General features: G+C 22.5%; 1 long non-coding RNA gene across 2 annotated transcripts in view; it reads right to left on the minus strand.

Annotated features, from left to right (window-relative positions):
• LOC136970136 (uncharacterized) overlaps positions 1-16,334 on the minus strand; it is a 35,718-nt gene extending 19,384 nt beyond the window's left edge. The window contains exons 1-2 of one of the 2 annotated variants that reach the window (XR_010879947.1): positions 16,273-16,334; positions 2,532-2,628 (exon numbers count right to left, since the gene is read on the minus strand). This is a non-coding gene — a long non-coding RNA (uncharacterized lncRNA). Of the gene's footprint in view, positions 1-2,531; positions 2,629-2,734; positions 2,791-16,272 lie in introns of those variants that run through there. The other variant, XR_010879946.1, reaches the window with a different exon arrangement.
• Positions 16,335-27,403: the final 11,069 nt, after the last annotated feature.

The raw sequence follows: 27,403 nt of genomic DNA on the forward strand, positions 1-27,403 counted from the left end.
ATATTTAAATACTATATTATTATTTATTTTTTAAAATAAAAATTTAATTGGAATAATAAATAAATTAAACAGTATTAAAATTGAAACGTAATTAAGTATAACAATGGAAATATTTTTTAAAGATGTACAGTACAGTACGTGTGTATTAATAATATAATTGAATATTTTCGCATTAAATAAGGAAAAAAATTAATGAAAATTTATTAAAAATATTCATTTTATTTAATAATTAAATTAGTAGTTGTTAGTAAATGAAGAGAAACTAATAATGTTTGACGGATTTATAAATTTAATTATAGTTTTAACATGTTTCTAATTTTTTTTAAAAAAATAAACATAAATTATTATTATTATTATTATTATTATTATTATTAAATTTTTAAATGAGTTATTTTAATGATTAAAAATACAAAATTATTTTATTAAAAGTATCGAATTTATTATATACTTAATATTCCTGTAAATAAAAAAAAATAATAATATTTAATGAATTTAATTAATTAAATAAAAATAAACAAATAAATTATAAAAATATGTTATAAATGAATTCAAACTTAATGTTTTATGTTGAAAAAGTTCATACACAGTCGAACCTCCAACAAAGGCCACGGCCATTTTTTAAGGTCGTTTCTTACAAAATAACCTTTAAAACAATGACCGTTGTTTAGAAGTTTAACTGTGTATATATGTATTTATTTATTCATTCGAATTTGTTAAATAATAAAAAACGTTTTATTTATTGCTATTTTTCTTGTTAAAGAAGTTGATGTATCAACTTATATAAAATTACTTTAATATATTTAGTAAAGAGCAAACAGTTTTGAAAAACAAGATGCATAAGCACAATAATCTGGTGACATCAGCTCATTCAGACAGATGCAAGAACATCTGTTTTTCAATCTTTTGAAGTATGGCATGTCACATGACTAGTTGCTGGGAAGGATAAAGGAGCAAATAAATAACAGAATTTTTATTTCACATTTTATTTCAAACGCATCGATTTTTACTTCAAACGAATATCTAATCGAATCTGATTCTATTTAATCATTTCTATAAGAGATTTAAAAATAAAAATAACTGTTATTGTTGTTCCTTTAAATCAGTAAATATTTGAGAAAATTCATTTAATTTTCTTATAAAAACAAAACGAATAAATAAATAAATCGATTATTTGTTTATTAGCATTAAAAAATTAATTTTAAATGCTTTATTTTATTTTTTAATTTAATATTTTTGTTTTGGTAAATAAATTAGTGAAAAATTAAATTAACATTTTTCATTCTTTAACTTTACTCACGAAATAATTTGAAATGGATTTATTGAATCCAAAATGCTTTTTAACCGAAAAATATTTTCCAAATGGATTTAATGGTCACTACTTTAACTCTAGAGTATATGTTCTTGAGACATTTTGAAGCAATTTTTCAACTTTGCTTTCCCTCCTACAAGAAAGCTGGCTTCATTTTTCATTTTCTCCAACCCGGTCTCAACTCTAAAAGGAATGTCAAAATATATATATAATAATGATTTTCGTAAGCTGAGTGCTTCCATATAATTTTTATCTACGTTACTCCTCAATGATAAATGTAATAATTAGTATTTATTCAACAGTTTCTAGTTGGAAAAAAACAAAAATAGAATTGAAAGTTAAATTGAAAATATTGATAAATTAACACTCATTAAAATTAATTTTTGAACGTATCAACACTGAAAAAATTTGTAAATTAATCTTAAAAGTTAGCACTAAAAATTAATACTTAAAAGTTAATATTGACTAAATTAATAATAGGAAAATAACATTATAAAATTAACAATAAAATTTGTGTTAAAAATTATATTAAAGTGTAAAAATTACACCAATTAGTATTGTAAAATTAATATAAAAATCTGAGTTATTTTTCCAGTGTTATCTTCAAGGCTAATTTTCCTGTTATATACTATACCTAAAGCTAGTTTTTAGTGCTAATTTAATACCATTAATATTAAAAAATTATTTAAAAACTAACACTAAAAATTAATCCTCATACATTCAAAGATATTTTTTCTAGTGTTTACAAAGATTTAATTTTAAATAGAATTATATTCTAGTGTTAATGTAAATAAAACACTAATAAAAATAATAATAAATTTAAATATAAAAGATTAGTAAATTAGAAGTATTTTAGAATTAGTTTATATTCCTTATTTCTAAATTGTTTTCATCAACTTTATATGGAAGGTAGTTTAACTAATCAAATACATTTTATCTGAATTAATTTGGTTTAGCTGAGCAGTTGAGATAATGGGTGGCTATTTGCTTCAGGCGACAACTCTGTTAATGGATTGACAATTAGATTATCAAAATACAAGAGAAACAGACAATAATGCTTAATATTTTTGCATTAAATAATTAATTTTTTCGAAAAAAAAATTCGATACTCCAAAATTATTTGACTTTAACAATTAGTAATTAAGTTTCTATCATAAATTATAATTTGTATATAGTGTACTATTAAGATAATAAAAAATTATGTCAGTAATAGATATATTACCTTACGAATTATCTTCCATACAGCTCATTATTTAGAAGTACATGATTCATCAAACATTTATAGCAAATGACATCAGCAGAATGAGACACAACCTTTCCTTAAATAAAACGTCAGAAGGATCTTTATTATATAAAAGCAACTTGCACATCACATCTTAAAAATATATAAATATATTTAATTAACTTAAACGTAATCTTTCTTACTTTATCGCTGCACCAATGCATAATTAATGCATATACATGTATAAATATAACATAAGTAACAAACCAGAACATAAATTATTTACAGATATATTTATATATATATAAAAACAGGTTATTATAAATTATAAAATAATACTGAAATAAAATTAATGATGATTTATTATTAATAATAATAATATAATAAAATTTAACTAACTCGAATTTTTATTCGATTTTTAATCTTTATAATACACAATTTTTCCTGTGTAATTTTTTGTGAAATTTCGTGTGTAATTTTTGAAAGAATAACAATAACAATTGTATAAACCACTGCTAAAAATTAATTTATTTAAGTAATAGCGTGCAAAATTTATTTATCTATAAATTTTTTTAATTACGAAATCATCTTCTTTCATTTAGTTGTTTATAGAATGAAATAGCGTGTTCTTATGACCTTGAAATTTGGAAACCTTGATCGTTCTACACATACAGCTGTCACAAGTATTGCAAAATAATTACACGATATAGTTGCACCCGATTCAAAAACTCTACCGATAAACATATTAAAATAACCATTATATGTATAAGTCACGCATTCAACCTTCTATATAAAAAAAATTTTTTCAGTAATAATAAACGAAATAATATTATATCAAATAGATATTAAAAACTAAATCAATGAAAAACTTATCAAGTTAACAACGTTATTGGATTATGGATATTATTTTTCAACACTTTTTTAACATTTAATTCACTTTTATCATCTTTAATCTTGCTTGCTTAGCTCCTTTTTGTAATTAAATAAATCAGTGAGTGTGCTTTAATTGTGTAAATATCGTTAACTTTTTAAAATTGAAATTAAAATATTACAATAATTAATTAATGTATTAATTATAATAATTTAAATACATTTATTTTAACTATTTATTTGAAGTTTTTTAAAAATGATTTTATTGCTTCTATCCTTATTTATTAATTAAAAAACTTTAATTTAATTCGAAATGTTTACATGCTAAACTGTTAATTTAGTATAAACTCAATTAAAAATTTACTTCTATAAATAAAGATATTTTACTTTTCTATTTTTGCTTTATTTATTGTAAGACAATTTAATTCAATTTTATACACTTCAATCTTTTTGTTAATTAAATAAGCCATTAAATATGCTTTAATTGTATAACTACTGTTAATTTTATTTAACTGAAATGAAAATTTTACAATTAGTGTGCAGATATTGTTAATTGTAATTACGTATTTAATTATAACAAATTTACTTAAATGTAAGATAAATCGTTAACTAATAATAATAATAATTGAGTTTTATATAATTTTTATTACTTATTTGTGAGGAAAATGCTAAATTCATTCTAAATTTAATTGTCATTTAGCATGAACTTAGTTTGTAAATAAGGGGATTTTTCTTATTGCATTATATTATTTATTGTATTTATATAAGTACATTCAAAATTTAAATTTTAATCCTTTATTTTATTTAAATAAGGATAAAATATTTTAATAAATATTTATTAATAAATAGTTACATATGTAAGTTATAAATTAATATGGTTTAACTATATTGACCTCAACTGCTGTATGTAGTAGCAAAATTAATGGCTTGTCTATAATTTTCCTCACAAATTTTTCCTTATTTGGAAAACTGTATTTTAATTCAGTTCCTTCAAAAATAAAAGTAATTAACTAATTTTTTCCCCGATTACTTCATCTCCACTTAAACGAGAAATTATTTTTTTTTAAATAATAACTAAAAGTGTTTATAATATATTAATTACTTGCATCGTTTAACCGAAAGACAAAATATTTAAAATATAATTAGAAAGGTTTTGTATACAGATTATTATTAATTATAATTAGTGTTTATAACACTTAAACACTCGCCTATATTAATGACTTCTAAATTCGAATTAATATACGGTCGTTTATCTGTCAGCTAAATTAATAAAATATTTTTAAATTTTAATAGAAATTAATATAAAATTATATCTTCTATTATGAATTTTCACTTAGGATGAGGTTGGCAAGTTTTATCATCCTCTCCTCTTCCTCCTCCTCCTCCTTCTCCATGCCTTTCTGTCCAAGCCCTTCAGTAAGTATATTATTTAAAAAATATATTTTTAAGTTATAAGTAATAAAATTTACGTTTAAAAAAAACTATACTTTATAATCTTATATCGAAGATAATATTTTCAAAAGCTCCATTTGTCAATTTAATTGTCAATAACTTATGTCAAATTGTATAAAATTGGACTTCTTCCAATATCGAAATTGAATTTTCTTTATATCGCTTAAAACAGTATAAAAGTAATATAGAATGCTGTCAATCCTTTAGAAGATAATAAATAACTTAGCCTAAGTTTTCGAATAGATATCATTGCATAAGAAAGATTCCTTTTTTATTTTTTTGCTTTTTTTATAAGATTTATCCTTTATGTGCAATATTTCCTCCAGTTATCGAGATAAGAAAAGATATTCTTAGACGTGAAACACGATTTCTAACAAAATTACCACACACTTTTCAACTGCACCTGTTCTCAGTAAATAAATTTATCATAGAAAACTATTAAACACACTTAAATATTTAAAAAAAAATCGCTAAAACTTTATAAAGATTAATAATAATATAGATATTATTTATTTATATTAATGATAGTTTTTTAAAAGTAAAGAAAATAAGAACATATTTTTAAAAATGAACATTTAAATTTATATTTGTGATATCGAAGCGAGTTATTTCGAATATTTTCTACCCGATAATATCTTTAAATGGGATTGAAAATTAATACTCTTTAGATTATATTCATTTCTGAGAATATATAAGCAAATAATATAACAATTGTTTACTTAAAGTAAATTAAAACTCGACTTTAATTTAATACAATTTATCATTTATTAATTCTTTTAAAAAATTATGTTACGTCTACATCAAATTATTCTTGCGTAACAGTTTTGTTTCATAAGCTATTAGAGTTAAGCGCTATCATAAGTGTCACTGTAGCTATTTCGTAGAATAAATAAAATTAAAAACTATTAATGCGTAACATTCCCCTTTTTAATTTATTTTATTTTAAACGTCGTAAATGTTCATAACATTTTTAGATTTTAGTAAATAATATAAATAAATAAATATATATATATATATATAATTTTTTTAAATCAAGAATTAAAATTGTTTTATTTTTATTTTCAGTACTGTATTGATTTTTCTTGTTTGAGTTTTCTTTTGTTTTAAAGTAAATTTGCAATTAAATTTATTTTTCCAATAAAGGTAATGGATATTGGATATTTTTTCTTTTTTATTTTCCTTTTTGGATAAATTATACAGTATCTTTTTACAGAAAAATTAATTTATTTTGTCTTTTTTTAAACTCTTGCTTGGTTAGTTTCATCAGAATATTTTATTTAAAAATCATTAAAAATATGCACATATATATATATATATACACACACAACATATATATATATATATATATATATATATATATATATATTTATATTCTTTAAACATAATATATCTACAGTATAAAAAATACATAGCTTATATTAAACTAGAAAATGTACGAGTGAAGACAATTAAAGAATATTAAATAAATCGATAAAAATATATTTAATTTATAATACAGTCGAACTCTAACACATATTAAATTGAAAAAAATATATACATACACATAGAAAGGTATTTCCAATTTTGTAATAAAAGAAAAACAGGAGTTTCATTTCAGAAAAATAAAAAAAGACCTTCATGCAAAATTGTTCGAAAAATCATCGAAGCATTTCAACTTTATAAAAATTGATCGGAATGGAATTCTATTAAGTTAAGATTTGTTTCCGTTCATCCTTTTTACTTTTATCATAAGCTGATGGTGCCTGATGGAATTGTGCCAATAGATCCAAGGTTAAACTAAATGAGTTTTTTCTTCTTCGTTTTATTTACTTCTAACATTACCTATATTGTCTTGAGCAAATTTCGACTAAAAACTTTTGTTACAATAACTTTAATGATCCAATTACTGTAGATTGACCTGACCCTTTTAAACTTAAACGAAAAGTAAAGAATAAAGGTAAATTACCTGTAATTTATGATATTTATTACCTTAAAATATATTTTTCTTAATGAGTTTTTAAGTTCTAAATGTTAAATTTTATTCTAATTTACTGCTTATACACGAAAGTTAAAAGTTGAGATCATCTTTATGAATATTTATAAATTTTAACATAAGTTATATATTCTTAGCTTTGATCAAATTTAATTTTAAGTAAAAATAATGTTGAATTTTTGAAATATAATTAAGTTTTTTATTATTTAATAAAAGAATTTGCTATGAAAAATCATAAACATTCTCTTTACGAATTAATTTATACTCCAACGTTAAATAATGTAGAAAGGAGTATTATAAATATATAATATTTTAAATTTTTAACGATATTTTTATCAAAGAAACATTCTTATTTATATAAAATATTAGAAAATAATATCGAGTAAGTATACTATTTAGTTAAAGAGATATAAATAACTTAGGTAAGATATGTTCAAAGCTCGATGTTAATGGAGAAAACACATTCTTTCCCCCCTCCTGCTTCTTCCTTACTTGCGATATACCTCAGAGTATGAATTCCATTTTTAGATTGAGGACATTTATATAAAAATTTCAAGTTTTCGAAGCAAAAATCGATATCCTGTTTTAACATATTTTGGCAAAAGCTTTAGCCTTAAATAAACTCAGCTCTAAACACTTCAGAAGATAAGGTGAATGAACAGTAAAGTCATTGTCCGCATCACTGCAGACAGATTTCCTGGATAGCTGCAATGCATCGAAAGATTATATACAGCAACACTAACTCATCAATAATTAATCTTAATATATATAAATCTTATAAATGTTTTCTATTTGTGTCATATATTTTTAACATTTTTCCATTTAATCTATACATTTCTCCAACTGTATTCAGCCTACTAAATAAATTATATATATTCTTATATTTAACTTAAGAAAAATAGAAAATTTATATGTATATATTTAATTTAAACTCTTAAAATTTATCTGAATATATTTATTTTCTAAGCATGATTAAATATAAATATTTCAAATAAAAATTCTAACTCGCTGTTTTTGAATCTTGTTAAAATAAATTCTATTTTAAAAATTTAATAAAAGACGTACTTAAAGAAAAAAAAATATATATATATTTATTTATTTAATTTAAATAGACATAATCAGTTGAATTTAATGTATTTCTATACATATTTAGTTATAAATATTTAAAAATAAGAATTTAAATTACTGGATTTAAATTTTATTAACGTAATTTTAAAATTTTATATAATCTATTATATATATTATTTTTTATATAAAATATTAATATTTTTATTTTTAATTGAGAGACGAATTCATATTTGCAAAACAAAACGGTATTATCTAAATTTACAATTAAAAATCTTGCAACAACGTAAGGTTTGCAATAATACAAATATTCTGTTTTTATGCAACTATATTAGAAAATATAGGTATAATTTTATGTAGAAGTTTGCAGAAAAAACACACAAAATGAAGGTACTACTTATAAAATTAAACAGATGCAATAACATTAAATGAAACATGAATAGGGGGATAGATGTTAAGTATGATTCATTAATTCATAAATTTCAAAAAGAATAACACAAACCATTTATTTTGATCTCTATCGATAATAGTTTCTATTATCAAATTTTGAAAACGAAAATAAGCAAAGTTGAAATAAACATCATTAATCTGCAGGATTATTGATTCAGCTTTCCAATATTCTTGTAACTAAACGTCATTTCTTGTAGAAAACATTCATTAATAGATTCCAAATGCGATTCTAATCTTTCACGGGGTATCAAATTATTTTCCTATCTTCTCCTGTTGACAAATTATCCTAACTTCTGTCAGTGCTTTAATAATGTCTCGAGAGACTAATGGCTTCTGTATGGAAATTTTTAACTTCATTTTTCTTGAAAAACTTTTCGAAACATAATGGCAATTACATTAAGTGAAATTGTATATGTCATTATGTATTCTCTTATCATTTTCCTTGTAAGATTTTAATGGTTATCAATTGTTGAAGTGTTATATATATATATATATATATATATATATATATATATACGTGTATAATTTTATTTTTTGTATAAAGATAAATCGAATTTAAGTAAAGAAGTATGAAACAAGATTAATTAATTTTGTAAAACTGCTTAAATGATAGTGTTTAATTACATTTGTTTGTGTTCTAAATTGTAGTAGGCTGTGTTGTATTGTGTTATATGTACTATTCATTTCGTATTGTGTTCATTACAGTGATCATAATATTAATATAATTGTGTTGTATTATGTTGTTTTCTGTGTAGTAAGTAAATTCTATTGTGTTGTATTACGTTAAATTCTATTGTGTTGTATTACGCCTTATGTAATATTAAATGTTATGTGTAATATTGAATTATGAAGTTACTCTGTGATATATAACATTGTGTTATGCTCTGTATAATATGTAATATTATGTTATGTGTAATTTAATTATACTGTTTTATGTTACTCTGTACGCAGTGTGTTGTATAACATAAACAATAATATAATAAATACGTTGTTGTTTGTGTTGTGTAAATGGTTATTTTAACATTTAAAATGTTTTGTAGTTATGTTTTATGCAATTCAGTTGTTATATATGTATATATATATATATATATATGAATTAATGAATTATTAGTTTAAAAAATAACATATTATGCATTCTGTACATGTTAATAAAATTATATCGAGAGGAAATATGATTTTCATTACATTCACTATAAATAAAATATGTTTATAATATATAAATATGATAAAATATAAAATTTTCAAATATGTTAAAAAATACAGTAAATAAATATAATATATATTTTACTCTATAGAATATAAAATTTTTAAAATTTATTAATATATTTTACATTATTATTATTTCCTCTTACTATTTTATTTAAAAATAATAAAATACAGTAGTGAAAAATATATTAAATTTATTTATATAAAAATTTAATTTAAAGACTCTCAAGAAAGATCATTAAAATTTATTGAATTTTTATGTTATTTATGAATAAAAAGAAAATTGTACGAAATATTTCTTTTGTCCAAAAAAAACAAGGCAAATATTTTAAATTAAAATGAAAATAATAAAATAAAATTTCAGAAATTGTTTTCAAAACTTGTTTCTAAATAGGTTAAATGATATTTTAAAAAATGTTCTTTCACTATCTGCTCTTTAAATGACCTCGGGATCTACACGATGACCTTTAACATTTCTATAATATTATTTAATAGAAAATACTTTTGTTAGAAGATATTTCTATCAAGTAATCTCCTAACATTCAATAAAACTATTCGACAGTTTTTTAATTAAAACCTTCAAGTCTTTACTTTTATCAACTTATAATTAATTAATAAATAATAAGTAATTAATAAGTAATATTTAACTACATAAATTTTAATTTATTTAAATATGTATATATAAAATACTTCAATAATTATAAAGCAGTTAGTTGTAATATGACGTTTTCTAAATTTAAAAAATACATTTATATGTTCTAATACGTTCCTAACTTTAACATAGTCTCTACTATGCAATAAGTACAGTAGCTTATCCATGTAACGATGACCTAAAACATTAAAGTGCGAATAAATTAAAGACCTATATTAGTTTTATCATTACATTTATATAGTCAACGCCCGGCCCTTGTCATAGCCTGAATTCTATGTAAAATAAGGGTGTAAGACCTAAATTTTGTGAGAAATCTATGTTAAGAACACGGCACCTCCCGCGGATCTTCACAATATTATTATTAGTAGTATTAGTTTTTATACGAAAGAAATTTTAAATTTAATATATTTCTTTGAGCCGATAAAATCAATGTTGAAGCTTTGATTTGATCTAATGATCAGTTGAAGTCTTCAGCTTTGGATCCAATTGGAAAGTAGCCAAGCTACACACCACTCCTTCAACAAAAGTGTATTTCTCTGGAGCAACAATTCACTGAGGCAAAGAAAGATAGGATAGACATTGTCTACTTTCCTATTGTCGATAAATAATGCCTTTTTAGATCAAAATAGTTAATCTATAAATCTTTGTAGTCTATCTATTAAGAAGCTGCAATCGTTTTTTGATGATTTCGTTTCGTTTAGAAAATGAAATTTCCAACTTTATATGGGCAATTTTGTTTTTTGTTCTCGATCACCCATCAACTTCTTAGTGAAAAGTTTTAATTAAATCAAAAAAATATTCAATAATTTCAATTAAAAATATTAAAAATCTTTTTAGCTTTAATTTCCTTAGCTCGGAAAAAAAATTAATTTAAAATGTTTTGATTCAGAGATCTTCAACATTAATTTAAGTTTTCATCTTCAGCTTCATCTTCACGTTTTCAGCTTCATTTTCTCCGGATTTAATTTAAATTAAATTTTTTTTTACTTCAAATTTTCAGCTTTACTTCTTAACTATCAACTTCTTAGAATTAAATATTTAACTTCAAATTTTTTAATTTAATCGACTTAATTCACTTATAACAAAAATGTAATTTAATAACATTCTTTTTGCGTTAAATTCAACTACTTTCGGATTATGTTTTGTCTGATATTCTAAAAATAAAACAAGAAAATATTGCTTAAAAAATTTTTTATATTCATATAAAAGTTAGACTAAACAATTTTGTTTAGTCTCTAACTTTTTATACATCTTCAAATTTAGTTTATTATTCTATAAATTTTTTAACTTATAGCTTCTAAGTTAGTAAATAATAACATTTTATATGACTCTTTACTATAAATAAATAATATTTTTGATATAAAAGCATTGAGAGTTTGTTTAAAGTGTCAATACTTTCACATACATTCTCGAAACTTTCATTGTAAACAAAGTTAAATTTTAACATAAAATTGTTTAAAATATTTTTAATTAAATATAAAAATTAATTAAATATTTATTTACCAAATTTTAATGCAGAAAAATGTTTAAAATGCAATACAAAGTGCTTAGAAGAATGCTGGAAAAATAAAAAGAAAGGAATACGAAATGTAATTGTCTTATTCATTATTTTAATTTTGATATTTTAGCTAATTTTTCTGTCGTAATTATAAAAAAAAAATCTATAATTTTCATAATTAAAACTTGAAAAAGTAATAATTTTTATACTTAAATTAACTTATGGCATTATTATAATTAAAATAAATTGATGAAGATATTTAGTATTAGCATCAAATCTATAAAATGATGATGATGATGATAATAAATATAAAAAAACTTCGTTGAATATTTTCATCAAATTATTGTAAATAATATACGATAAATTAATTAAATATTTTGTAAAAAATATCAAAATTTAACATTCAATCTTTAAGTTAATACCACAGTCAAACCTGTAATAACGACTACCTCCCATCGACGGCCACCTCTAAACATTGACCATTTTTTCAAGAACTTTTTCTACCGAACAAAAATACTTACAAAATAATCTCCAAATAATGATGAATTATTATTATTTTTTTGTTCCAGTCAGTGGTCGTTGTTCTCAGGTTTGACTGTAAATATATAGAAGAATTTCGTTAAATTTCTTTTTTTACAAAATTTCTTACAGTTTTTACATATTTAATTTTATTTATCTTTTCATATTTTTAAAATATTTGAATTACAAATTAAACTGTTTTTCTATATATAATTTTCTTCGTAGCTGATTTATTATTCTTAGATAGCATAGTATAAATTTTTACTGACCCATGTGATAAAATAAATAATTTATATGATAAGGTTTATCCCAAATATCCGTTTCATGAATACAAACAATTTCTTATTAATTCATGGGCAATCAATATTTCACTTCTTGTATTAAATTATGAAACGTTTTGAAACTGGTTTTTTCACTTCAAATAGTAGTAAGTAACATATACGTGTCAAAAATCAATTAAATACTTGGAAAATGACGTAATAAAAAAATATCAATTAAAAATAAAAATGACATTTCAGACATTAATTTTTAAACGAAAATACTTAAATAATAAATAAAATTTTATTTTCTAGCATTAATTTTTAAGCAAAAATAATTTAAATTTTTTTCTCCTTTATTAATTTTTATGCGCATATATTTAAATTCTACTACCTAAAATTGAATTTTTTTAAAGCAAATATGCTTTAAAATGAATTAAATTTCAGTTTTAAACATTAATTTTGAGGGGAAAAAAATATATATATAATAAAAGAAAAGCTATCCATAATATTTTGACACATGAAAAATTATTCTAAATATTCAAACTTTATTCATGAAAATAACAATATTCAATGCGAGTGGTTCAAAAAAATAAAAATAAAAAATAAAATTAAACTTTATTTTTGACCTCATTCTTTATACTAGGAAGACATTTAATGTACTTTCTCATGAATGACCTTATTGCTCTTCCTTTTATTGTATTAACATCACATCATTTATTAATATATAAACTTTTTTAACACATGATGATAAAATTTCAGGAAGTATTATTATAGTTTTTTTTTAAATTTTTGTTAAAGTGTATAATACTTTAACACGTTATCTAAACAGCCAGGAAGTTCACAAATTACTTGATAAGAAATAAGCTGTCAACATAAGCTCTTCTGAATAACAATCGAATATGGGTGGATGAGTGTTGATGTCCTAGATAGCATCAAGTACCAACAAATCTTTTGTATTAAAATGTTTATCTTATATCGAATGATTTATATGAATCTTTCACATAATAATATATAAAATTCCTTTACTTTGTATTCGTTCTTATTATTATAATTCTATTTATTTTACTGGCCTTCTCTCCTACAAAGAAAGGATAATTTAATCAGCTCGTTATACAGCCAAACCTGCGAACAACGGACATTGACGAGAATATAAAATGTGTTCGTTGTTGGCGGTTCGACTGTATCTAATAGTTATATAATTATATCTAACTAGGCAATCTGTATAAAAAGTAAATTTACAACTCAATATTATGCATTTTATTTATTTATTTATTTTTTTCAACGTGTGTTATGTAGAATATTAAAGGGATCCATGTGTGTTTATGCAACGTATTTAAAATGAAATATTTTTGAAAAAAAGAAGAATATCTAAAAATCATTGATATAATCTTTATAGTTAATGGTGCAAGTCATGACTTTGATGTCCTTTAAACATTTTGTTTTTCATCGGATTGGCCTTCTATTATTGTTAACCACTTCACGTATGAGTAGACAATGAAACTTTATTAACGAAAAGAAAAAAATACCACTAAAAATTCCCTCAATTCCTTTACCGTTTATTGTTTTTGACGATTATTATCTACTAAAATCCCTATTAAATTTTTTAGAAAATCTAGTTACCATTCTTTAAAAATCCTTTTCTTTTTTTTCCCTGCTTATTTTGGATGGTTATCAACTGCTCTATTTTGTAAATACTAAGCGTGCTTTGAATTTGTAAATACAAATTAGTCCTTGAGTAGTTAAAAATCAATATATATTTTTTTAAATAGAATTTATAATTTATTTATATATTAATTTTAAACCACTGTTTATAACATTGTTGAAAATATTGAAAATAATAATAATAATAATACTAGTTGAAGATTGTGAAAAAATAATGATATCATGATAAAAGTAACACTAGAGATGAAAAAATAACAATAAATGTCAAGGTTAACAACTATAGATCTCGAGTTCCGTCTTCAATTTATACTATTCTATAGACATATAATACATTTTTTAAGAATTTTGTCACATAACTGACAACGTGGGGTCAACTAGTAAATTAATTATTGTAATTCCGTCTTGTTAATCATGAAAATAAAGTAAAAAAAAGGGATTAAATTCTTAATTTCTCAGCCATTTTTTCTTGAAAGTCACAACTGTTTGGTTGTTACTTTCGATAAATCATGCGTGCCTTTTTATAAATTTAATTTTCTGACAAATAATTCTGTTTGTTTGAATTTTATATGTGTAGATCTTTTATCAATAGTAATTAAGTAATTTAAAAAATTAAGGTAATAAAATTAAATATTTGTTAATACTTTCCAGTCTAGCAACACCCAGAATCAAGAGGCCTTACTCATTCGAGATTTCTGGGGCCCTGCGTACTGTATTTAAAAGTTTTGTAGGGAAAAACGAATAAAAAAGTCACCCGTTATGATCCTTTTTCACCCTTAGGTCCTAGGAAAGTGTATGTATTTTGTGTAGGCCAAATGTTAAGCAGGCCTTTCCTCTATAGAGAATTTTGAAAATTTAAGGTAATTAAAATTAAATTTTTAAAATAATTTCAGTTCTATCAAGCTAAATATATTTCATAATATACCTGTTATACCTGAAACTGGTTTCTGTACAGATAGTTTGATCCATAGAAAATATATTGAGTAATTTTTGCAATTTATTATCATTTATCTGATAAAATAATAATGATAACGATGATAATAATAATAATAATAGAACCAATTTTTACGTGCTGTTGACACCATTTTAATAAGCTGAACGATACTTTTCATTAACATAAAGGTTTTCTACATAATAAATAATATAATTTTTGCTAATAATAATTAAACATTACTTCTAAATATTTAATTTTTTTTTTTAGAATTAATGTGTGGAAGTAAAGCCAACAATTGCTGCAGGTGTAAATTTTTCACTTTTAAACGGGCAAATTTTATAAATGTAATGTAAAATTGGGTGTTTTTTTAACGAAAAAAATTACAAAAAAAATTTATTTTATTACTTTAAATAATTGAAATTGTGTGATTTGAGTGAGTTAACAGAATTTGCAAAAGTGCAACGTAATGTTTCCTTTTAAAAATACTTAAGTGTATTCGTCATATAATTACGTTATTTAATATTAATTTTATTTTGTTAATATTTTAAAATATATTTTTATAAATTTAAATAATATTTTATTTGTTTAAATGTATTTTATCCCTAATTTTTAGTATCGAATCTTGTTTATTTACTTACAAAATGCGCGTTATACATTGCGAATATCTTAAAAAAATTTATATGATTTTAACAAATAAATAATAAAAATACTTATTTAATATACTTATATATAAAAATTTATATTTTCTTATTAAATACAGATTTTCATATGTACTGTATTTTACCCAACTCACGTGTATATTTGTTAAGTCAAGATTACAAATTTCATTTAAATTATCTTGCCATTCTGTGTTTCAAACTCGATAAAATTGCACAAAAGTAATTTGTTTTCGGCGATAATCTCATGTCAGAAACTAAAAACATTAAATTGTAACTCTACAAGAAACACTTCTTGCCATATAGAGCGTGACAGACAGACAGACAACAGATAGAAACCGAGACACGATATATATACATGTTTATTTCGTGTCTCGTATTAATATAAATAAATCTATAAATATTTAAGGCCTACTTCTTCAGCGAGGCGTAAAAGATGCATTAAATTAATGATTTAAAACACGCTTAAAATTAAGATAAATTGAAGTTTTAGAATGAAAACAATGAATTAATAATCAATTCTAGAATTAACTAGAATATGTATCTACTTTGCATATTAATGAACGTATAACACATGTAATTATTTTTCTTAAATCACAGCACACGTGACTCTCTTCTCAGTACAGTCACACGAAGACACAGACTATTAAAAAATGATATTTTTAATTGTTAATTAGTTTACTAATTATAATTAAAATTTTCATTAAATTAATGTGTAAAATAAATAATTAAATATACACATTTTGCAATTAAGCTATTGAAATTCAAAAGTTTATCATCATAATTGAAATTTAAATGGGCAGAAAGAGAGAAAGTCTTGCAATGATACAGAAATTAATAATATATTTACTCTAATTTTATGTACATAAATTTATTAACATTGTTCTCGACATATTGGCATGGTTACTAGACTTTAATATTGATAGTGTAAATATTTTTAAAAAAATTATAATATTCTTGGTGGTAGATAGCAAGATGTTGTGTATGGTAGACTAGGAATATAGGCAGTCTTCTGTGAAATATAGTAGATAGAGTATATGAAAAGTTTTAAAAGAAAGATGTAATAGTGCTAATGATTGGTTTAGAAATATGCAAAATAGTGTTTCCAACCAATAAGAAATCAGTTAACGTAGAAGTGAGAAAGGCCTTTCATATTTCTTTAGAGAACTGCATATTTTTTATTCCTCTGTATATATTATTATTTTTAAAAGTTATTATATCAAATAATTTATAATTTACATCTATCTGCAATACATGAACGAACGCCCTTCGTCACAATTAGTAACTATCACAGGTTACGAACAATTCAAATTTAAACAAATATTCAATAAATTAAGCTCGCGTGTTTAAAAGACATACATTCTTGAACAATTTGAATAATATAAATATAACAAATAAAGTTGATAAAAATTCCATATAAAGTTGATAAAAATTCTACATAATTAAGCCATCAGTCTATATTACAGAGTGCTTCTTTCATGTTTGTTCACTCGTCCTCCTATTCTTGTTTAAATATATCTAAGATTTCGAAGATTATTAGGTAGTTGTTGACCCACTCCCTCATACTTAGCTTCATTCAATAGCCCTTCTATGTCTTACTGAACTGTAGAAAAATCTGTTTCTTTATACAGGTTTTTTTTATAGTCTACGTATAAATATACTGTACAGGAGTTCTCGCTCCTCTTCTTATATGAATAGTATGGTTCATTCAATGTAGATTAAGTGTTAAAAATCTATATTTTGTAAATGCTCTAGAACGTCACTGGGATAACAAAATGATTCTCTCATTCAGCAGCTGTTGATTTTCCAGAAGGTAGCAACGAGGTCATCTCGTCTTCCTCCTTTAAATTTTATGAAAATGAGGGTCTGAATGGGTTTATATTATTAAAAGAAAAGTTGTCGAGGACCCCTACTAAGATATTAAATATGGAAAAACTATAAACACTTGTATATAAAATTTTTTCATAAGCATCAGCTATTATTTATGTATTACATCGCTTCTATAAGTTTGATCTTTGTGACGTTTCTCTCTCTCTCTGCCTTAGTTATTTATGGACTATTGCCAAAATGAGTGTTAGGATACTCGAATTTCCTTCATGTTACATGTTATATTTTTTAAAAAATTGCCAATGTAAACTTATAAACTATTTAAAATATGTTATAATACCCTAAAGATAGTGATTCTTTTCTCTCTCTTTTTTTTTTCCACTAGTAAACAGTTACCATATTGTTCTATTGCCACTGTACATTTATAGCACAAACATAATTAAAAGGAAGTAAAGGAATTTACTATTTTTAAACTAAAAATTTAGTTTTTAATTCAAATGACAATTAGTTTCTTATTTTAAAATTACATTTTTAAAATAATTTATTTCAATTAAGTAAAATATGCAAATTACAGAGGTTATGAGCATTTGCAGCGAACTGTGACGTTTGAAACGTGTAAAGAAAATATGTAGATTTAATTATTTTACATTAAAGTTACATAAATTTTTGTGATGTTTACGAAAAATTGTAAGTATATTCCTTGAATATAGTCATATGTTATGTGATTTATCAGTATATACCAGCTACATTCAAAGGAATATAATCATATACTATGTGTTGTTATACATAATTGTGACCATGTGACTATATTTCAGAAAATTCTTTATGTAACACCTTCTTTATTTTTTTCTTATGTTTATAACTCATAAATTAATTTTTTAATAAACAGTTATTTGATGTATAATCGTGCGAAATTATCTAAAAATTTTATTTAAATCGAACCTTGCTCGTTACTGTTTGATTAACTTACGTTTTGTTTTCGATTTTGGCAATGCTTTCTACTATTGTTTAGTTTAAAAAATATTGTAGGGTGATAAGAAGAAACTATCCTATGAAATATCATGTATTGTATCAAAGTATCATTTTGAAATGATGATATTTTTTTAAAAGTATATTTCTAAAGGTTATGTTTGTTTTCTTTCTTTTTCTGTGCCAAACGTGATTCATAACAAGTTTATTGATGATTAAATAATGATGTCACTATCATGTGCCATAACAATGATAGTTAATCATATTTAATTTAAGAAATTCTATTTAATGTTGCTATTTTTTCTCTTATTACCGGTTTACTTCAAATTCAAGGCATATTTTTCCAAATTTTTCGAATTTAAGGTGTTAAATCGTGGTGTTTTTTGCCACTCTTCAAAACTCCATATGTAATGATTCTCTGTTAGTTATAACTCACTTCTAAAACAATATTAATAAGCAAAAAAGTTAGAAAGTCTTTAAATTATACAGAGATTGATCAAAAATCAGTTAATATCGTGCTCGTGAATACGAATCTTTAGTTTGGAACAATATTTAAACGAGACGACAATGTTAACCAATTTTTGGACCATCCTCCGTCGCTACGTAGTTACAATCGAATCTTTTATCTTTAAAAAAGGCTCGAAATAATCGACGATTTCTTATAAAGATAAGCACATTAAACACCTAAATAACTTCTTAATTAACTTAAGAAATGGTTATAATATAAATTCTAAAAGAATTTTACTCGTAATTTAATTAATTAGAATGTAAGTAATGTTTAATGCATATATTGTATAGTTCTTTTTCGATGATGATGATGTGTATTCTAAATGCAGCTGCCTTGGCTCATCATACATTTACAGCCTTGGCATTTATTGCACAATATTATTACTCATTTCACATTCCATTTCTATCATTTTCATTGCACAAAAAATAAAAATAAAAAAAGCTAACGAAAGAAAAATAGTTTATTACATTAAATTCCTGAAATCTTCTTTATCGAAATGATATCTTGTAAGTAATTTAAGAGACAGTAATAATTAAAAAATATACCGAATATCAACTGATATAAATTCCCCTATTGGATATCACCAATTATAATTTGCAGAAATTTACTGAAAAGTAGCAGTATCAATTCTCTTCTCATTAATTTCTTTCTCCTTTCAACTCCCTCCATTCAACTCCATCACCATCAATTCCTGAAATTACATTCGTATCTGAAAACACGTCATAACTTTATCGTAACGAATACATTACAGTCATACGATGCCGATAATTAATGACAAATTTGATATAATGAAATTTTGTGAAAATGGAAAAATAATTAAAATATTTAAATTTAAAAATTTGGATATTTAACAAGGAAATTTGTGGGAAAAATAAAAATAAAAAAAATGGGGAAATTTTACTTCGATAAAACAAGGATTTTTTTCCCTTTTTTTTATAAAAAAAGTTCCTCGTTTTATCGAAAATTATATGATTACAGTTATGGATTCTCGTTATAAAACGAAATTATAACGAGAATTCGATAAAATGAGGTTTTTAACTTGCTTTCTCTTAATTCTCGTTATAGTGAAAAAGAAACCTCGTTATTGAGTTAAATTTTCGATATTTTCGAAAGTATATTTATGCTAATTTATAAATAAATACACGGAACAATGTTGAAAAATCCCACATTAACGTATTTACATCACGAACCTCGTTACAACGACATTGATTTCTAACAAAAACCTCGTCGTAGCGAGTGAAAACTCAGCTTTGTGTACACGTTTTTAAAGATTTTTTAAAAATCTATAATTTATATTTTAACTATTATACACAAATATTTATAGGGGGAAAATCTAGATAATGGATTTTTAGTAATAAAATTTGTAGTGAGTTACTCTATGATTAGTCAATATATCAGGAGTCAGGAGTCTATCAATATTCTCTCAAATCGAGGGCTGATATTACTTCTACAAAGGAGGAATCAATAAAGTCTGGAAGCATTCTGCCTAGTCTTTCAGGAGTGTTGTCATAGGAATCAATCTGTTAAAACTAGGCTTTATGATTGCTGTAAGCTGAAGATGCTTACTAAATCTCTCATGTCTTCCTTTTTAAAAGGATACTATCATCGTTATAATGATTTATAGTATCAAAATCTTAAACTACTTGTTTCTTTCTTCCCTCCTTAACTTTTATTTTACTAAACTGACAAATAAGATGTAAGAAAAAATATATATATATGTATATTTTTTTACTCATATTTATACAGTTTAATACTTTAAAATGTAATTAAAAAAACCAATAAATGTCATAAAAATATATTTAAAATATAATAAATAATCTATAAATATATGACTTTAAAGTAGGTCGTTCGAGTTTTTTTTTTTTTTTTTCTTTTCGAAAATGTTTGGAAAAATTCTAAAAGGAAATACATATTCTTTTCTTTCTATGAAATATTGATAATTTTGAAAAAATATATATAAAGAAATTTTATAAAAAAGTTTCATATATCCAAACCTCTGAACAACGGACACTGGTAGGAACATTAAAAAGAATTACTGTAATTTAGGAGTGGACGTTATTTGGAGGTTATTTTTGTATTCAAATTTGTTCAACGTTTTTGAAAAATGTCCGCCGTTTACAGGTTTAGATGGGAGGTACGACTGTATATACATACTACTATATTGTTTTTTTTTCTAAGTAAAAAATAATAATCATTTTAATTTAAATTTAATTAAAATTATATTACGTTTGATATTATAATATTTATAAAATACTAAAAATAAATTTCTTTAATTATTTTATAAACAAGATTATTTATTATTGGAAGAATTAGTAATTTTCTCGAGAAGAATCATTGAAAAACAACATGGTAACAACAAAATTATTGTTGCTGTTTTTTTTTTTCTTGTTTAAAGAATGTTTACGAAACAATCTTTTATAACAATGACAAACAATCTTTTACAACAATTTCCAGGATAAGTGATACAAGCCATTCCAACTGTAGTGAGCAATAGCAGACAACAGTACACAAAAGACAGTCTTTTCCTTTGACTAACATCATGTACTGTATATTTCTGTACATTCTTTGTGTCTATGGTTGGATACATTTTTTTCATTCTATACAAGAAAAAAATAATAAATTTAATTTTATAATTTTATATTATAGAATTTATTAAATTACAAAGGTATTTTGCACAAACTACACGTAAATAAATCATCCCTTCCATTATTATAACTTAAATTTATTTAAAGTGATGTTTAGCTGTTAAATATAATTCATTAATTATATTTAAAACACGCTGAATTTTTGATATTTTATAACGAATATCAATTGTAAAATTATTATATTTTATCACTTGGACTACCTTTTATCTGAATAACTTGGAACAATAAAGAGACAAGTAGGCCTACACATAAAATAGTACAAAGTTCAACACCATTTAAAGATCATGAAAATGTACTTTGATACTACTTTCAGTTGTCCTATTTACAATCTATTTAGAAAACTTTTATTTATTTATTTATTTATTTCAAATAAAAAGTTTTTAATAAATAAATAAAACACATTTATATACTTTCTTTTAAAACAAAAGTGTTAACCTATTTTCATTTATATATATATCTATATATATGTATAAATATATAAGATTTTTTAATGTAATAAATTACTTGTTTACTTAACAATATATATATATATATAATGTAGATTTAAACAAGTTTATATACTAAATTAGGTCATAAATGGTATTTTAAATAAGAGCTTTTAAAATGGGAATATTTTTATAATTACAGTATTATTAAATTTTTAAGGGGAGATATAAATTTAATTTTGGAACAGTTAAGCTTTGAACCTTGAACTTTAAGAAATCAAAAAGTTTTATAGTTTACCATCTAAAAATAGTAAATTTTCTACGAATTTGCCTCGTGGGTGTCTACAATAACAATCCCCCTTACTTCTATTGTTTTTCTCTGTTCATAAAGTCACGTTTTCAACCATTTAAAAGTATCTAAATTATAATGGTAACTAATAATTAACATATTTTCAACAATTGATTCGTTTAACTCTAAGGAAAAAAAATGAAATATTTATTCCATTAAAAAATATATTTAAATCTGTATATATTTTCCACTTAAATTTATATTAACTTTACTTACTTTATTTTTTTCTGAAAAATCTTATGAAACTACACGTTTATTTATATAAAATCGACCTGTTTATTGCTGTTATAGCGTGATAAAATTTTTAGAGTTTATTTTTAATAGAAGTTTGTAAATAAACTACAATTTAATTAATATTAAAAATATACTGTAGTCAAATTTAAATGCTATTTAAACTATTAACTGCTTAACTTTAAATACTACAGTCAAACCTGTAAACAACGGCCACTGAATGGAACATAAAGAATGTCCATTGTTTGAAGGTTATTTTCGTATGCACTTCAAAAACGAAAACGTAATCCTACGTGGATAAAACAGCCTCCATTTTGAATTGGCCGTTGTTGGGAGGTTTTACTGTATTAATTCTGTTGACATCATTTGTAAATACTATTAAAAATTAATAACAACTTTAAATAATAGTTAAATCCGTGAACAACGGCCACCGATGAAAATATATAAAAACTGGCCACCTTTTAGAAGTGGCCGTTGTTGGGAGGTTTTACTGTATTAATTCAGGTGATATGTTTTAATTATTATCAAATATAAATCTTATTTTTGCAAACGTACCTTTAAAAAGTCTAATTAAATTTTATATAAACGATTATATAATATGTGAATTTATTTATTAAAAAAAATTGTTTTTAGTTTAATTTAATTTTGAAAATACATTTAAATTATTAATTCTTCAATCGATACTTTCTAAATGTAAAATTTTTAATCTCAAGATAAATAAATAGAGTAAGCATGTAACATTTATTATCTTATCAAAAAATTTAATTTTATTATTATTATTATTATTCATTTTTATTATGTATAAAATTAAATTTATTTAATCTCTAGATAAGAAAAACCTTATATAATTAAGTTGATTATTTGCCAGGTTTTAAAAATTAATTAGATTTTTTTAATTTTTAATAAAAGGTTTTTTTTTTGTTGTTGTAACTTTTATGTATTTTTTAAAAATATATTTTAATTTTGTTTACGAAGCGCAAAATTTTGATTCTTTTAAATTAAACGTTTAAAAAAATTAAATATAAAATTAAAAATCTATAAAGTTCTTATTTCTAATGTAAAATTATATAAATTATAATTAAATACATTTAAAAAATATATTCATTTCTCTTAACCAACATTAGTTTATGATTGAAGGAGTGAACAACGTGAAATATTATTTAAAAGTACTTAAAATTATAAAGTAAATTAAAAATATACTTCATTAAATTTATCTTCAATTAAATTAAATAATTTTAATTGTAATAAAAATTCTTTTTGTTTTATTTATTTGTTTTTTTTTCCTTGCAAAAATTTATTTCATTTGGTAGCATCGATAACGTCTGTCCGTCTGTCTTTCCTTAATCTCGAGAATGGTTTTAGATAAATGAAATTCAAGAGAGAGATATACAAAATATAAGGGCAGGAGGACCGGATTAATTATATAAGCGTTTCCGATTCACACCGGAAGATACATTATTTCAATTCAAAATATTTCCCCTGAAAGGTATTAGATACATGACCGGCAGGATTGCTAACAGGAAAAGTATTTTGTACAGGGGCAAGCCATTACCAATTTGAGGCGAAGAGCATATATTTTAAATTAAATAAATTAAAAATCTGTTTAAAAATTGCAGCCTGGCTCAATAATTGCTAATTCTTTAAATTAGTGCGCTAAATAGTTTATACATTATAACATGTGCTGAATAATTTTAAATAATTTTTCTATGTTGTTCAGCACGTGTTTCTATTCTTAAATTATTCTTCTTCATATTACTATCTTAAAAATGTAACTTGTATATATCCTGAATGCCAAAAAACTAAATAAAATATATAAAATTTTTGTTAACTGTAACATATTCACGCTTAAATGAATATAAATATGTAGTTTATGTAATAGTAACACAGATAATCTGAGACTCTTTATGGTTGACTGAATAAATCTTGATAATAAAAGTAGGACTATTATTTGATGATAATAAGATAAAAAATAGTATTATTTTTATTGATGTATAAATAAAAAAATGTACATAAAATGTACACTTTAAAGTAGATTAGATTGAACATAATTTTCTTCAAGAATATAACCTCATACAGAAATAAATACAGTTACAAAGTTATAGTCATTGATATGTTTAAAAAAATCATTTTTATTATACAATTTATATAAATTATTATCTATAAATTGTTTAATTATTAAATATAATACATAAACTGATAGAAAAATAGAGAATTTATACATTAAAAAAGAAAATAAAAGCAAAAATTTTAATTAAAATATTGTTTTATTTTATAAATTAAAAAAAATAATAATTATGAAGAAATTATATTTATTTATTTATTATTTTCTTAATTAATCAAAAATTAGTTTAAAAATTAATTAGGTTATTCATAAAGTTGCAAAGAACAAGAGATGATGATAATTTGTTTTTTTTCCACTTTTATTCTTAAATAATTAATTAAATTTTTGGAATTTTTAATAAAAATATTTCCATTTTAATCTGTTGAATGCGAATATTTTTAAAAATATATTCTATTGAGTTTAAATAATGTTTCATCTTGTCATATTTCTAACGATTAAATTTAAAATAAAATAAAATAAAACTACTAAAAATAAATTTATTTTTAAAATAAAACTGACAAGATAAAGAATAAAATTCAAATTTAATTTTAAAAAAATACAAAATTTATTATAATAATAAATATTAAAAATTGTAATATTGTAGAATCAGCAACCAATAGGGGTGGCATTGATGGTCATTTTTTATTACAGATAAACACTTACATTTATCATCCGAGTCTTGGTATAAATTTTTGATCTAAGAACTTAACTTAAAATAAAAAAATGAAATAAAATGAAATAAATTTAAAAAAATATATAAATGAAATATGACCATTTCATTTCAATTCTTTATATTTTTCGAAAATTGACATGCGAAAGCATTGAAGCATTTCTTATCGTTTTTCACATTGAAATTTATCTCGAAACAGCAATTTATTTTAGAAAACTATTGATAAATTCTATTTACAAACTGACATAAACATTTTCAATTTATCTAGATTAAGTAAATTTGTTTTAAATGTATATATTTATCACATTTTAAGTAATAAGTTGAGTGAAAGTCGACGTATGACTCATTGAAAATCGTCTGTGAGGATGATGAAACATGATTTTAAAAGCAGTTTTTACAATTAAAATACGAGAAATTTTATAAATAAGTTTAAATAATTTAATGATGCATCAAAAGTTTCACGATAATGTAATTTAATCACGTTGATTACTTTATCAACACATCGCTATCAATAAAAATAATAGGCCTATATATATATATATATATATATATATATGCAGTTCACTTTTAAATGGCCTTATTTTTGAAAAGAATTAGGAGAATTCGATGTTACATCCAGTACATTTAATGCCAAGATAAGGCATAATATAGGTCAAAGGGCCAGCATAGGGTGTCACGAATATTCGATTAAAGAATTAGGTGATTGCGAAGATAAACTACAGATCGTGAATCTTTAAATTTAACATGTAGGCACTAAATTTACAAAAATTTTAACTACTTCCTTCCAATATATACAGTCAATTTTTACACTTGCGATGAGGAATTCCAAGAAAGATTTAAAATTAACCTCAAATTTAATGTGTGCCATATGGCTCTGGTGATGGATCATACAAATTTTGAGTCGTTCCGTCTGTAATAAAAGATCAGGAAGCATTTAAAAAAGAAAATTATACAGGAAAAACGTCATATTTAATAAATAAAAAAATTAAAATAATTAAAGTGAATTTTTTAGGAAGGTGTATTTATGTCTTGTCAAGTTATTTTAATTATATTTAAATATTTTCAATGATTTATAAGTAAAACGATGTAACAGAATAAGAGAAAAATGCAGTAACCAACGTAGTAAAATGTCAGATATTTTTATCGATCAAGGAAATTCAATAAAAGTATCATTTCGTAATAGCAAATATTCGATCAGAAATGAAATAAATAGAATAAAAGACCTTGAAAGTCGCGATACTTCAGCCAAAGAGTTATCGGTGTCGGTTGAAAATATGCAAGGACATTATCAAATGATATCCCCTTCAAGGTCATATTTAATAAATTTTTAAGGTATTAAAAAAAATAGAAAATTACTAAAATATAATTAAAAGTTATATATGATACTTTTTAATTAATAAACTAATTTTCTTATATATTTATACACCTCATTTTTTTTCCTTTATGTAACTATTCCCTTATATAAAACATTGTCTTACTCCAAAGTAAACACTGATTTTTCCCTAAAGGAAAAGAATATCTCTAGAGAATTTCTTGCTTAATTTCTGCAATTACAAATAACTATTTCCTTGCTCTTATCTAACACGTCAACAACAGTAATAAGAAACAAGATGATAATAATAAAAAAAAGAAAGAAAATCAATAAATAACTACTTTAGTAAATCTAAACACTTTTTAATGGTAATCTTATTAATCTATTTTAAGAAAACAATGCACTTAGAGTAATTAAACATACTTAAATAACGTATCTAATTATAATTAAGCGCATACTTTAAAAATCAATCATTTAATTCATAAATTGATACTTTTAATATATATATATATATATTATTAATATAATTCTACTTAAAAATTTCTAAATATTTAATATATTTACGGTTCTATAATTTTAAAGAATAAATTTTTATTTTATTTTTTATTAACTAATAAGGGTATGACATAGTTTATATAATTT

This window comes from Centruroides vittatus, unplaced genomic scaffold (assembly GCF_030686945.1).
Source record: "Centruroides vittatus isolate TY-2023 unplaced genomic scaffold, ASM3068694v2 contig_19, whole genome shotgun sequence".
Taxonomy (NCBI): Eukaryota; Metazoa; Arthropoda; class Arachnida; order Scorpiones; family Buthidae; genus Centruroides; species Centruroides vittatus.